The 13,620-nt window shown below is 42.6% G+C and overlaps 1 protein-coding gene across 1 annotated transcript in view; it reads right to left on the bottom strand.

Annotated features, from left to right (window-relative positions):
* Positions 1-9,508, bottom strand: part of DGKA (diacylglycerol kinase alpha) — an 87,365-nt gene extending 77,857 nt beyond the window's left edge. Inside the window, exon 1 of the mRNA XM_081950120.1 lies at positions 9,366-9,508. The gene's annotated coding sequence lies outside the window, so the exon portion shown is untranslated. The remainder of the gene's footprint in view (positions 1-9,365) is intronic.
* Positions 9,509-13,620: the final 4,112 nt, after the last annotated feature.

The raw sequence follows: 13,620 nt of genomic DNA, 5'->3' as shown, positions 1-13,620 counted from the left end.
TAAGAATAAGAAATCAAAAGCATGTCTCCTCCCTATTCCAGCAACATTTGGAAGTCTCCCTCTTGTTTGTCCAGCCAGTTTTTATTTATTTTTAATGTTGGCAGAAGGAATATTGGAACAGCTTATAGTCTATTCATCACTAACAGATACTGCGGGGAGAGAGGCTTTGTTTATCGATTTGCTCTCAGATAGTTTCTCTTTACATTTATAATGAATTATCTATAAATATCTGTAAGTAATGAAAGGTTCCCACTGCCCATGTGGCAATTTTAAGAAATTCTTCATTATTTATCCTTTCAACATGCTGAACAATAAATGATACAAGCAGGCTACACAAACAAACAGAAGTTGGTTAAAGGCAAAGGAACTTTTGAAGGTGGACAGTGGTGTATTGTTTCAATACAAAAAAAATATTTATACTTAGCAATTTCCATCTCTGTCCATGCAAAGAACCTCCTCTCTGGGTCCACATGCATACCCATGCCTTAGATTTTGTTTCTGAATGCTGAGACTTTCTATTCAAATGAACTGTTCCCTAGTTTTTTCCATCTGTACAAAAAGGTTTTCTAATTCTAGGAAACATTTAAACAATTGCAAATATGCCAAGCCATATATTACAAAATTAAAAAAAAAACAAAGTTTTAGTTGTAATTCTAATTATACTCATGAATTCCACAACATTTTTGCGCACACCGAACCGGCAGTAATGCCGGCAGCATCCCGTCCCTGCTCCGTTTGCATAAGCGGTGGGCATACACATGCATACCACCCAATTCTGCCTCGCCCAGTTCCAAACGGTTGTGGGCCATGGGCTGGCGGTTGCATACCCCTGGCTTAGAGAGCGCTGCAAAGTACCATGAAGTGATATATAAGTCTGAGTGCTATTGCTATTGCTATAATATAGCAGGAACACTTTATAAGAAACTGGACATTATTCTTGGTGAATACTAATGTGTTAGACTAAAGATGCATTTTTATAATTCCATGTCTTGCCTACCTCCTTTCCACCACACCAGACCTCAACCAAATGTATCATATTTACAAAATATGTAACACATGCTTATATATATATTGAAAGATACAGAAAAAATAAATATCTCTCCCCCAAAAATAAACATCACATCCTAGTTGTGAAGTTCTCCAGATTTGTTAGTATGAAGTTTTGGGAGGATTAGAATAACAACAACAACAACAACAATTTGTCAACAGTGATATCCATTGTCATCTTGGTACCATGTCCAAGAATTTGATAAAACATGAGAAATTGCAGCTTCCTGCAATAACACCAGCAGAACTGCAAAATCTGTGCTACTTGGAACACTGTATATTTTAAGAAGGTACTTGGTGATTACCAAGGACAATGGAAGCAACCCATATCAACTATTAACACCAGTCAATGGTATTTGTGATGCATTTTTGAATGTTCAGTTGATTGTGTTTCATGCTTAATGAATAAAGTATAACAACAACAACAACAACGAAATCTTACAAGGCTCTATCCTGAGCAGCTGCATCTTAAAAAGAAACATTCAAGATCCACTTCTGCAAGATCAGGCAATACACTTTAAACCTTGTGAGATTATTTATAACAACCTTCTTCAAATCACTACTACACTGTTTTATAATCATGCAATAACACAGCTATTATTCTGGCTTTACCACCTAGATGACTCGTAATATTTCAAGAATTTCTGAATTATCAGAACAATGCTTGCAGGTTCATCCAAAATACAGAATAAGTGAATCTGATAATAAATTGAAAGCCTTGTTTTATGACCACTGCAATTTGCACCAGGAAGTTAAGAATTATAGGTTGGTTCTTTTTTATGGCAGCCTTGATAAGAGTTTAATGCTAACTAATAATGTCTCAATTTGATGACTTCTGGCTTAAAATTTTTAGCTGTGATCCCAACAGGTTTATATTAAAGATTTTGTTTCTAATTGTTAGAAATATTCACTATCTAAAGCACTTTGTAATGCAATTCTCACTTGATGCACATTAACTTTAAAAATATACAGTAATTATTCAAGGCCGCTTCTGAGACATATAACTTGATCCGTTTATCAACATAACTATTCAATTAAATGTTGATAATAGCCCTCATAAATACATGAAAATTAACTTTTAACTGTTCATCTAGTCTAAATTATAGAATATTGCATATGCCCAGACAAAACATTTCTGGTACTTACAATTAAAAGTCACAGTACAGAAAAATCTGTTTTCAGAAAAAACGTAGGAGTGGTGAATTACAAGAGAAAATGACTGCCATTCTTCCAAATAAAATATTTTTAAAAAATTGTAACGCAACATGCTTCTCCTGTAGCATAGACAAGGCTTGCAATTGATGTTTTCAGCCCTTCCTTTCACCTTCTTTGGGATTTAAACCAATCAAATACAGGTGAAACTCGAAAAATTAGAATATCGTGCAAAAGTTCATTTATTTCAGTAATGCAACTTAAAAGGTGAAACTAATATATGAGATAAGACTCATTACATGCAAAGAAAGATAGTTCAAACCGTGATTTGTCATAATTGTGATGATTATGGCGTACAGCTCATGAAAACCCCAAATCCACCATCTCAGAAGATTAGAATATTACATGCAATCAATGAAACAAGGATTGTACAACTTTTGCATCTCATTTGGAAACCAAGGACCCAGAGTATGGAGGAAGAATGGAGAGGCCAATCAAGCACAGTAATCCCTCGGTCATTGAACCAGTTTTCGGTGCTTTTGACAAAAGTTGCTCTCATCAGAAAAGAGGACTTTGGACCACTGAGCAACAGGACTTTGGACCACTGTGCTTCATTAAGACCAGGGTCAACGCAGCCGTCTACCAGGAGATTTGGGAGCCCTTCATGCTTCCTTCCGCAAACGAGCTTTATGGGGATGCTGACTTCATTTTCCAGCTGCCCACACTGCCAAAAGCACCAAAACTGGTTCAATGACTGTGGGATTACTATGCTTGTTTGGCCAGCAAACTCGCCTGACCTGAACCCCATAGAGAATCTATGGGGCATTGCCAAGAGAAAGATGAGAGACATGAGACCGAACAATGCAGAAGAGCTGAAGGCCACTATTGAAGCATCCTGGTCTTCCATAACACCTCAGCAGTGCCACAGGCTGATAGCTTCCATGCCACGCCACATTGAGGCAGTAATTGCTGCAAAAGGGGCCCAAACCAAGTACCGAGTACATATGCTTATACTTTTCAGAGGTCCGATATTGTTCTATGTACAATCCTTGTTTTATTGATTGCATGTAATATTCTAATTTTCTGAGATGGTGGATTTGAGATAGTGGATATATTAGTTTCACCTTTTAAGTTGCATTACTGAAATAAATGAACTTTTGCACGATATTCTAATTTTTCGAGTATCACCTGTAGGTGATAAAGAAAATCAAACTTTATTTTAATAATGTAATTCAAAGTACATGCTACTTTGGATTAAAATTGGAAGCTCAATTTTCAAAAATATGTTCAACGTTCTTAGTAGATCATAAGATGGTTTTGACTAGGACAAGTATAAGTTAATTATTTTATATATCATCTCCCAAGAAATTAAGAGAAATTAAAATGTGAAACACAATTTAAAATGAATGAAGAAAGATATATAACTTAATATGATCTTTAATTAAAGCAGCTGTCTAAGAGACAACCTGAATCCTAAAGCAAAGCTTTCTCTTTCTTTCTCTTTGGACTTCCAGCAGCTTCACTTAATTGCAAGCATTTATCAGAGCTGCTGGGGAGCTACAATGTATCATTTTAGCAGTAAAAAGTTACAATTCTATATATAGTTATCTAATGCAATTAATATTCACACACCTATTTCATATACATTTATATAACTATCCTTTTTAAAACTATTGTATTTTGTACAAATGAATCTTACATTTTATTAATCTATATACTTTTCTTCTTTTTAAATTTCCCCCCCCATTTTTTATCATCGTTTTAAAAACAATAAAGTAATAAAAAAAAATTAAAAGTTCGGGGGCTGGTACATTACACTTGTTTCTCCAGCTCACGCACAAAAACATCTAGGTCAATGTCCCCAGAGTACTGTCTTCGCATTTTAAAAGAACAATCCTTTTTCAAGTAGGAAAGAGGATGAGGAAACCGCCCGAATTTCCATACTTGGGAGTAGGTATTCAAACTCAAATACAGTGTGATACTTAGACTGGCAATGAAGCTGCAGTGTTGACAACGAGGTTGGTTATTCAAAACACCCCTAGTTTTAAAAGTAGGCTAGGGAGCAAAAGCTGGTTTTTAAAAAAAGCAACAACTTACAACTCCTGAAAGTTCTCATGAACTTGTCATGAAGTCTCATGAAAGAATATTATGGTAACGCTTAGAACAGGGGTGTCAAACTCATGGCCTGTGGCCCAGATGCGTCACACGCTGGCCATAATTGCCCCATTTTAGCAAAGTGGGGGGGAGTCACAATACATCACATGATGACAATGGGTTTGACACCCCTGACTTAGAACATTACACAGAGAAAATGAATTGGAATAACCTATAAACTCTATCGTTCCATTATTTGGTCAACCTTTCTTCTACTTTCCACTATGAGTTATTATTGACTTCCTGGGCAACACATCTGGCAGTGTGATCATTCTCCATGGAATATATTTAATATACACTTCTGTAGAGAAAGACTCCATGTACAAACATCCTCTTGTGTTGGATATACTTCAGCCACTTCAATATGAGGTGGACGGTTCAAAACAATGGCCCCATAGATCTGGCAAGCATTTAACTTCTTAAGGGTACGAACGATGGCATCACATTCCTTTTCATATGCAAACCAATGTGATTTCCTCTCTGACATTATATCATCACCAGATGAAGAGCATGGCCGCTTTGCACCACTTGCATTAACTCTGTCTCACTACCCCTTGCTGAGGCATCAATGGCTAACACAGAAAAGTCTATATCTCATAACATCAGACAACTGCTGAGGCAATTGCAACCTGGCACTCCTCAGTCTACATCAGGGGTCTCAAACTCAAGGCCCGGGGGCCGTATTCCAGCCCACAGGATACTTAGGTCTGGCCCAAAGGGCCGCCTTGGAAACAGCAAAGGACTGGCTCACAGTGTTTCTGCCAGTGAAAACAAGCTCCCAAGCTCCATTTTTGGCTGCCACAGCCTCCTGCAACCCTCCGCCAGTGAAAATGGATTTTGGGAGGGCTACACAGTCCATTTTTACTGGCAGAGGGTGGCAGGAGGCCGTGACAGCCGAACACAGAGCTCGAGAGCCTATTTTCGCTGGCAGAGTGCTCGGGCCACCACAGGTGCCCTGACAGGAGTGATGTCGAGCTGGGCATGCCCATCCCGTCCCCCTGAGGTCAAACACAACTCTGATGCGGCTCTCAATGAAATCGAGTTTGACACCCCTGGTCTTCACTATCATATTATACTACAGCAACATTCTTGTGAGTGACTTCCTTGGCATTAATTCCTATAGTAATCCCAAGAAAAAACCCACCTGCTTTTTCTTCTTGGGGCAGAGCATTCCTAGATAACCTGTTCCTTCCCTAACAAAGGAGATATAGCAAAATGACCTATCCAATTGTCTGATTTAGATCAATTGTGAACGTCTTGGACTCTAGATCGTGAACCTGGTATCTCTGATAAGTGTGGAAATCATTTCTAGTTGTTCCAGCTATGCTTTCAGGTAGTTGAAAAGATGGACACATTATCTAAATATGCCACGGCACAGTGATTTAGGGACAGCCAGTTTGGTGTGGTTAAGGCACCTGGCTAGAAACTAGGAGACTGTGAGTTCTAGTACCACCTTAGGCACGAAGCCAGATGGGTGACATTGAACCAGCCACGTTTTCTCTGACATAGGAAAGAGTACAATGGCATCTTGTCATTCTGAAATCTTGCCAAGAAAACTATAGGAATCTTTCCAGGCAATTGCCAGGAATCAAGGCTGATTTGAAGAAGAAAGTCAATGAAATCCTCGAGCAGCTCAGGAATCAGTTTTAGGAAAGACCAAGCAGGAAAATGTTAAATTTATACATCACAACTTATGGTGCATGATGTAGTCTGGCTTCTTCTTGCCACTTTCTGACAAGGATCTTTGTCAGTATCATTTGGCCAACTCAAATGTATTTAGCTGTCCAAAGTTGCTCCAGCAGGTCATCAGTGCAAAATACAAGAGAGCTGTTTGGCTGTTTTCTTATTAAGCTTGCTATAGTCTACACCAGTGTTTCTCAAACTTTTTTTAACCATCGCCCCCTTAAGACACAATTTGATTTGCCACCGCCCCCTAAAGATTATTTAATTGTATAATATACAAAATGTATTAAATTGCAAAATGTATTACATGTAAATAAATTACTGGGCATCTCCGACGTCTGACACACAAATGACGATCTGTAACGTGATTGGCTGTTCAGACAGAAGGGAAGGACGTATCCGAAACTGGCATTTTCGCTCGTCAGATGTGCCAAGGACGCCTAAACTCTAAAGGAAGAAGACCCAGCAACCCCAACAGCACAGCCATAGAAATTTAAATAGAATACCGTAGAAATTTGATCACCTTTCTATGAGATTCTATTGAAATTTGTATTCCTTGTGCTACTGGGGAAGCCTCCATTCCTGGCGCAGTGAAAGGAGGCTGACTCACACAGCAGTCACTGCGCGCGGCAAACACTAGACCCCCAGTAGCACAGCCATAGAAATTTGAATAGGATATCATAGAAATTTGATCAGCATTCTATGGGATTTTATTGAATTTTCTATTCCTTGCGCTACTGGGGACGCAATGTTAGACCCAAGACTGACTAAGGAAGTGCACATTCGCTCGTATGAAAGCCATGTTTCCAACAGCAACGATCGGTGTTGCGGGTTTGCCCGCGTGCCGCGCACAATGACTGCTGTGTGAGTCCGCCTAGTCACAGAACAAGTAATAAATAGAATTTGTTCAACGCCCCCTTCTGTATGTTCAACGCCCCCATGTAAGGCGGAACTTCCTACCGCCCCTTTGCACTTCTTTAACGCCCCCCAAGGGGGCGGTACGGACCACTTTGAGAAACACTGGTCTACACAAAAGGGATGCGGTGTTTCAGTGGCTAAGATGCTGTGCTCGTTGATCAGAAAGGTCGGCAATTCGGGGGTTCAAATCCCTAGCGCCACGTAACGGAATGAGCTCCTGTTACTTGTCCCAGCTTCTGCCAACTTAGCAATTTGAAAGCATGTAAAAATGCAAGTAGAAAAATAGGGACTACCTTTGGTGGGAAGGTAACAGCGTTTTGTGCACCTTCGGCATTGAGTCATGCCAGCACGACCACGAAGATGTCTTCGGACAGTGTTGACTCTTCGGCTTTGAAACAGAGACGAGCACTGCCCCCTACAGTCAGGGACAGCTAGTACACATGTGCGAGGGGAGCCTTTACCTTTTTACAGTCTACACAAAATCATCTTTCTTTGCCAAACACATATGGCGAAGATGACTGAGGAGGTTCATGCTAATTAAAACTTAGAATTTTCTGCCACCTAATTGACGTATATGGCCTTTTCACTCAGTGCTCAAAGAATAAGGCTCCTTCTGTTGCAAATTCCCAAAATTCCTTCTAAATCTTTCTGGTGAGGAGGGTTCGAGGGAATCTCCCCATGCCTGAGCGGAGGTGTACACTGAAACTCAACTACTGTCTATCATTTTTAGACTAGCAGAAAGGCTGTAGTCAAATAATGCAAGATAGTTACTCAAAAACCACTGTCTCTTACAACATTTCCACATTTAAGTATCTCCAGGAAGGAAACTAGAGGAACTCTTAACACTTCTGTAATGTGGACTATGGAATAAATCCTACTGATACCCCCTCCCCCCAAAAGGCTGTTTTTCCTCAAATCTTATTGTATGCAGAGTCAAGAGACATGGTGCTGGTGACCAATTTATTTGCTTCCCTTCAAAAAACAGTTGGAGGAATTCATGGCGATCAAGGGCTATTAACTTTAATGGGGCCTTGCCTCTGAAGGCCATCTGCTTGGAGACTAATGGGCTTCTGTGGGCAGCTGGTTGGCTACTGTCAAACCAGACTGTAGCACCAGATGGGTTAGGGATCCATCTGGACCAAGCAGGGCATCGCTTATCTTCTTAACCCTAGGAAGGGACTCCACCATTATTTAGGCTGAAAAAGATAGCAAGCACTTCTTCCAATTGTGCACTTTTATTATTATTTTTATTTTGTTTAGGATAAATTACCTAGGCCTTAATTGGGGAGGTAATTATCTCCCGCATTGCAGAGACAGATACAGCCAAGTGGAAAGAGCCCAAACATGTTCAGCCCAGAAGCCTGTTCCATGCTTGTAAACTGAGGCGTGCAACACTGTGTGCCATGGTATCCTCAATACATCCAAATAATCGACGCCCACTTACTCACAGGAAATGAAGCCAGGCAGGCCTTCTTCCCCGGGGTCAGATAAAAGCCGCACAGCCTTCAAAGAAGCACCCGCTGACACCAGCAGGCAGGGCAACGGCCACGTTGAAAAGCACCCAACCCGCCGCACTCACCAACCCACCACAAGCCTGGATTAAAATAGTTTCCCTTCCTCTTAAGAGGACGGGGAGGGGCGGTTTGAAAAGCGAAGAAAGTTTGCGCTCTCGCACCGTTTCTTGGGGCAAGACGGAGAGTGCCATTTTTGCCAGGCAGTCCGAGGTGAATCACCCGAGACGGTACCCTGCAGTTTCTATACCCATCTTTTCTTTCTCTCTCTCTCTCTTTCCCTCAGCATACAAAGTTCTCTTTCTTTTTCTCCCTCATTCCCTCCCTCCCTCCCTCCCTCCCGGCTAAAATAAGAAGCCGTCCGTTGGCTTCCTCAAGGACCTGCCTATCGTACATACTTTAAAGGAACCCCTTTTAAAAAATAACATTTTTTAAAAAGCCTTCCCAGCTTGCAATCTCTCGGAAGTCGCACTCACACACACTCACACGCCGCCGCGCTCCCTCCCTCCCTCCCTCCTCCTGAAAGACCGGCGGGCTAGCGAAAAAGAGTTGGAAGCGGGAAAGGGCAAATGAGCCCCTCACAATCCTTTGCACAGGTTTCCTTCCAGCCCCTCGCAACTATTTCGGCGAGGGCAATCTGGGGCTCGAACGCCTTGCCTCAAAAAGTCCTCTTGCCGCCAAAACGCGCCCCTGGCCGGTCCCGAAAACGGCCGCGCTTTGCATCTTCTCCAACTTCGCCCCCTCCCCCCATTTTCCCGCCCCCGACAAGTAGTCCGGGTTGGACGCCTTTCCTTCGGCGCGCGCCTGCAGCCTTCGTCCTCGAGCAAGCATGCGAGGCGAGAGGGAAAGAGAGAGGGGGGGAGAGAGGGGGGAGAGAGAGAGGGAGGGTCCGCACAATACCTTGTCCCCGCAGCCCGCCTCAGCGTCGGGAAGTTAGCCGGAGAAGATAGAGGGCTGTCTGAAGCTCAGCCAAACGCAATCACACCCTCTGGCGAGCCAGCCTCTACGCCACGCCTGACATCAGCACGAAGGAGTTCCCTCTCGCCTCGGCTCTGCAGCTAGATACCTTCAGCGTGCATCTCTCGAGGGTGGAGAGGCGGGTCGGTCTCGGTGACCGCCAGCCGCTACTTTCAAGGAAGGGAAGGGGCGGCCATCCCAAGAGTGGGATTTGACTTGAAATTAGCGCCAGGGTTTTAAACCATAGCTATGGCTTCAGAGCAAGGTTTGTGGGACGGGGGAAGATGCCTGGATGCTCTCCCTGTGGATTCAATATTATTGCCTCGCACCCCCTGCCCCCCCAACCTCCCGTCGTTTGCAGTCTTTTCCCCTCCAGACTTAGGCAGGTCAGTTGTTCATAGGGATTGCAAGAACAAAAGAGGTGGGGGAGTTATACGTAATATTCTGAGGAAAGGAGCACCCGACTTGATGATTTTTCAAACTATTCTTTGAAGTCTTTTCTCCCAAAATAGAATAGAACAGAATTCTTTATTGGCCAAGTGTGATTGGACACACAAGAAATTTGCCTTTGATGCATACGCTGTCAGTGTACATAAAGAAAAATAAAATAGAATACATTCATCAAGAATCATAAGATACAACACTTAGTGATATTCATAGGTTACTAATAAGCAAACAAACCATACTAGGAAACAAATGAAACAATATAAATTGTAAAGGTACAAGCAACTTGGTTATAGTCTTAAGTGGGAAGAGATAGGTACTTGGAAGGATGAGAAGAATAATACTAATACAATTTTAGTAAATAATTTGACAGTGTTGTGGGAATTAGTTGTTTAGCAGAATAATGGCATTTGGGGAAAAACTGTTCTTGTGTCTAGTTCTGGTGTGCAGTGCCCTATAGCGTCATTTTGAGGGTAGAAGTTGAAACAATTTATGTCTAGGATGTGAGGGGTCTAGATATTTTCACAGCCCTCTTTTTGACTGTATACAGTATACAGGTCCTCAATGGAAGGCAGGTTGGTAGCAATTGTTTTTTCTGCAGTTCTAATTATCCGTTGAAATTTGTGTCTGTCTTGTTTGGTTGCAGTCAACACACAGTTGACTGGTGTTTCTTCTGCAGACAATTCTCAGAGTTGCCTCTTTAAAAAAAAAGGATTCAGGAAACTACAGACAATTAGCCTGACATCAATACCTGGGAAGATCCTGGAAAAGAGAAATCAAGCAATAGATCTGCGGAACATCAGAAGCAAGCAAAGTTATAACCAGAAGCCAACATGGGTTTGTCAAAAACAGATCATGCCAGGCAAATCATATTTCATTCTTTGGCAATGTGACTAAAGTAGTGGACCAGCGAAATGCTGTGGATATAGTATATGTGGATTTCAGTAAGGCATTTAATAAAGTACACCACAATCTATTTCTTGGTAAGTTAGAAAAATGTGGGACAGACAACATCACCGTCAGATGGATTCGTAACTAGCTGACCAACCACACCCAATGTGTAGTCCTTAATGGAACTACATCTACATGGAGGGTAGAAAGCAGTGGGATAACCCAAGGTTCTGTCTTGGGCCCAGTACTCTTCAATACCTTCATAAATGACTTAGATGAGGGAATAGAAAGGGAACTCATCAAATTTGCAGATGACACCAAACTGGCAGGAATAGTCAACACCCTAGAAGATAGGCTGAAGATCCAAAAGGTTCTCAACAGCCTTGGACACTGGGCCCTATCTAAAAAAAATGCAATTCAGTGGTGAGCAAAGTAAGAAAATCAAATATAGGCAAGAGAAATCAAATGTGAAAGTATAGAATAGGTGGAACCTGGCTCAATAGCAGTACCTGTGAAAGGAATCTTGCAGTCCTAGTGGACAATCAGTTAACTATGAATCAACAATATGCTGCAGCTGCCAAAAAAGCCAATGGATTCCTAGGCTGCATTAATAGAGGGACAGACTCAAGGACACGTGAAGCGTTAGCGCTGCTTTATAATGGCTTAGTAAGGCTACACTTGGAATATTACATCCAGTTTTGGTCATCACAATATTAAAAAGATGTGGAGACTCTGGAAAGAGGGCAGAGAAGAGCAACAAAGGTGATATGGGGGCTGGAGACTAAAACTTACCAAAAATAGTTTCAGGAATTCGTTATGTCTAATCTAGTGGAAAGAAGGACTAAGGGTGACAGAATAGCAGTGTTCAAATATTTGGTTGGCTGCAACAAAGAAGAGGGAGTCAACCTATTCTCAAAAGCACCTGAAGGCAGAACAAGAAGCAATGGATGGAAACTAATCAAGGAGAGAAGCAACCTAGAACCAGGGAGAAATTACCTGATAATGAGAACAATTAATCAGTGGAACAACTTGCCTCCAGAAGTTGTGGGTGTTCAATCATCGGAGGCTTTTAAGAAGAGATTGGACGGCCATTCGTCCAGAATGGTATAGGGCAGTGATGGCGAACCTGTTTCTTCTCGGGTGCCCAACGCACAAACACACACACACACACACTCACACACACACACGCTATTGCAGACGCATGCGTACCCGCACTCATAATTTAATCCCCCCCGTGCCATGCCCCCTGCGCATGCATGCATGACACATACACCCGCTGCCCCGCGCATATGCACAAGGCTATTTTGGAGCCTGGGGAGGGCGAAAACAGCCTTCCCTGCCCCTCTAGAGGTCCTCCAGAGGCTGGAAACAGCCCGTTTCCTGACTTCCGGTGGGCCCAGTAGCTCTGTTTTTCGCCCTCCCCAGGCTCCAGAGGCTTTCCTGGAGCCTGGGGAGAGTGAAGATGGCCTCCCCCGATCCCTCTGGAGGCCCTCCGGAGGCTGAAAATGCCCTCTCGGAGCCTCCGGGGAAGCCCTGTACTTTCCTGGCATCGCGTTGAGACTCTTGGGAAGGGCAGGGCAGCATGGGATGGCCAGCCAAAAACCACCTGGCCAGTGCACGCATGCGCGCTGGAGTCAAGCTCAGCCAACGGCTTGCATGCCCACTGATATGGCTGTGCATGACACCTGTGGCACGTGTGCCATAGGTTCGCCATCACAGGTATAGGGTCTCCTAACTGTGCAGCCTGTTGGAGTAAAAGACCTCCAAGGTCCTTCTGACCAGTGGTGGGATTCAACCAGTTTGCACCACTTTGGGAGAACCGGTTGTTAACTTTCTGAGCAGTTTGGTGAACGGGTTGTTGGAAGAAGTCATTAGGGCCGAGAACCGGTTGTTCAATTATTTGAATCCCACCACTGCTTCCGACTCTTGTTATTCTGTTATTCTCTTACAGGCAGATGGGCAACATACAGGTACTCCTCAATTTGCAACCATTTGTTCAGGGATTGTTTGAATATGACTATTTGTCACACTTGCAACCATTGCGGCATGCCCATGATCACATGATCAAAATTCAAGTGCTTGGCAAGTGGCTCTTGCTTATGGCAATTGCAGCATCCCAGGGTCACGTGATCCCATTTTGCAACCTGACAAGCAAAGTCAATAGGGAAGCCAGATTCACTTAACAACCGTGTTAACCCACTTAACAACTACAGTGATTCACTTAACAACTGTGGCATGAAAGGTCTAAATTGGGTCAAGATGCACAAGTTCCTCGCTTAGCAATGGACATTCAAAGACTACTTGTATGAATTAAGTACAAACAAACAAACAAATAAATAAATGTACTCTGTCCTAGGATGCACCAGACTCTAGAAGTACAATTTAATATTTTATCAGAGCCAAATTGGCTCCTTATTTGGATAGTATCAGAAAAAAAATCAATTTTGAATAAACTTAATTAAACTATTGTGCTTTCAGAAGCTGTTTGAAAATACCTTGTCCCTTAATATATAAATGAAAGACCTACCAAATCTCACCAGCAATTAAAAACAACTAGCCAACTATTATTAAACTCACTGAGATCATTTCCACATCAAACTATTAACTATGTATGCTCTGCCTAAACAAACTTATACAATACATCAGCGATCCCAGTCTTTGCAGCTTGGTGGTCTGGGAGGGGGGATAGGGAACTGGAGCTCGCAAGCAGAAGACCGGCACATGCACCTGTACAGCTCAAGTTGCACAAGCAGTGGGCCAGTAAGCATGCACATACAATGTATGCAGGTTGACTTGCACAAGTTGAGCTACGTGCGTACGAGCGCACGCACTGGCCCGTTGTTCGCACAAGTTGAACTGTGTC

Source organism: Natrix helvetica (assembly GCF_964273705.1).
Source record: "Natrix helvetica genome assembly, chromosome: 1".
NCBI lineage: Eukaryota > Metazoa > Chordata > Lepidosauria > Squamata > Natricidae > Natrix > Natrix helvetica.
Note: the sequence above shows the minus strand (reverse complement) of the source record. Positions and strands in the feature narration are given on the sequence as shown.